A 2,489-nucleotide genomic window follows, 5' to 3' on the forward strand; every position below is an offset into this window, starting at 1 on the left:
CTTATTTCAAATGGAAGAAAATGGCCAAAACAAAGCAGCTACAGGCCCCATACAAGTCCAAAATCCAGGGGGACAGTCAAATCTTAAAGCTCTGAAATGATCTTTGACTCCATGTCTCACATCCAGGTCATGCTGATGTAAGAGGTGAATTCCCATGGTATTGAGCAGCTCTGCCTCTGTGGATTTGCAGGGTACACCCCCCCTCTCAGGTGCTTTCACAGGCTGGCATTGAGTGTCTTTGGCTTTTCCAACTGCACAGTAGACTTACCATTCTGGCGTCTGGAGGACAGTGACCACTCCTCACAGGTCCACTAGACAGTGCCCCTAAGAAGACTCTGTGTGAGGGCTCCAACCCCACAGTTCCCTTCCACAGCACCCTATCAGAGGTTCTCCATGAGGGCACCACCCCTGCAGAAAACTTCTGCCTAGACATCCAGGCATTTTGATATATCCTCTAAAATCTTGGTGAAGGTTCTCAAACCTCAGTTCTTGACTTCTGTGCAACTGCAGGCCCAACACCACCTATAAACTGCCAAGGCTTGGGGCTTGCACCCTCTGAAGCAATGGCCTGAGCTGTACATTGACCCCTTTTTGCTATGCCTGGGATTCAGAGCACCAACTCCCAAGAGTGCACAAAGCAGCAAGGCTCTAAACCTGGCCCAAAATCCATTTGTCTCTCCTAGGCCTCTGGGCCTGTGATAGGAGGGACTGCTGTAAGACCTCTGACATACCCTGGCAACATTTTGCTCATTGTCTTGGCAATTAACATTTAACTCCTCATTATTTAAGCAAATTTCTGTAGCCAGCTTCAATTTCTCCTCAGAAAATGGGTTTTTCTTTTCTATTGCATTATCAGGCTGCAAATTTTCCAGACTTTTCTGCTCTTCTTCCCTTTTAAACATAAGTTCCAATTCTAAACCATCTCATTATTAATACATAAAACTTAATGCTTTTAAGAGTACCTAAGTCACCTCTTGAATGCTTTGCTGCTTAGAAATTTATGCTCCCAGGTACCCTAAATCATCTTTCTCAAGTTCAAAGTTCCACAGATCTCTAAGGCAGAGGCAAAATGCCACCAATCTCTTTCTGAAAGCACAGCAAGAGTCACTTTTATTCCAATTCCCAACAAATTCCTCATCACCGACTGAGACCACATTAGCATGGACTTCACTGTCCATACCACTATCAGCATTTTGGGCAAAGCCATTCGACAACTCTCTAGGAAGTTTCGAACTGTCCCACATCTTCCTGTCTTCTGGCACTCCAAACTATTCCAACCTCTGTCTGTTACCCATTTCCAAAGTCACTTCCAAATTTTTTGGTATATTTATAGCAGTATCCCACTTTCTGTGGTACCAATTGACTGTATTAGTCCATTTTTATACTGCTATAAAGAACTGTCTGACAGTGGGTCATTTATAAAGGAAAGAGGTTTAACTGACTCACAGGTCAGCATGGGTGGGGAGGCCTCAGGAAACTTACAATCATGGCAGAAGGTGAAGAGGAAGCAAGGCACCTTCTTCACAAGGCGGCAGGAAGGAGAAGTTCTGAGTGAAGGGGGAAAGAGCCCATTTAAAACCATCAAATATTGTGAGAACTCATTCACTATCATGAGAATAGCATAGGGAAAATCAGTCCCTGATTCAGTCACCTCCCACCAATTCCCTCCCTACACACGTGGGGATTGTGGTGATTACAATTTGAGATGAGACTTGGGTGAGGACACAGAGCCAAACCATATTGATCATTAGACATCATTATACAATGTATATTTGTGAATGAAAAGTATGGAAGGAAAACAAAGACTATCTTTAAAAATAGATACTGTGTTTTGACAAAAAGCATTTATTTTTCCTCTCTGAAATTCTGAATAGGAGTTCAAAGAACCATATATTCAGGAATTAAATACGGTCATAATTGCCTCTGGCAGGGGTATGAAGAGACTCATACTGTTTCTTGTGTAGTAGAAATCAACCTCCTAGCTTAAGCTTGAGCTTCCAGGTTTGTGTAAGAAGTTGGTGAGGAAAACATTTACCGTGGCCTCCACAAGGTTTAGGTAGGTTAAGTACTTAATAGTCCAGACAAAAAAGTTACATAGCTTATGAGAGAAATTGCAGTAAAATATTTATATGAATTTCATTTCTCCTATATTGGGTTTTGCATTTACACAAAGTGACTGCATTTGATTTCCTACAAAGTGAGAAAGAGCTATTAGGTTATTAAAATAACAAATTAGTAAACAGATTGTTTGAAATAAGTTTTTGGGTTTTGTTTTTGGCTTTTGGAAGGGTAAGTTGGGTTGCGTTCATTTGCCAGGAAATTAATTGTGTAGTTTAATATGTCCTCACTTATCAAAGACAACTAAACAGTTTGCAAAACTAATAGCTGAAGATTAGCAAGTACATATCTAAATCATTTCTAAGTTAGTTTACCTGTATGATATTTAATACAATAAATGGATATAAAATGATTATTTTAGCAATTGTAAG

The sequence above is a fragment of the Gorilla gorilla genome, chromosome 5 (assembly GCF_029281585.2).
Source record: "Gorilla gorilla gorilla isolate KB3781 chromosome 5, NHGRI_mGorGor1-v2.1_pri, whole genome shotgun sequence".
NCBI lineage: Eukaryota > Metazoa > Chordata > Mammalia > Primates > Hominidae > Gorilla > Gorilla gorilla.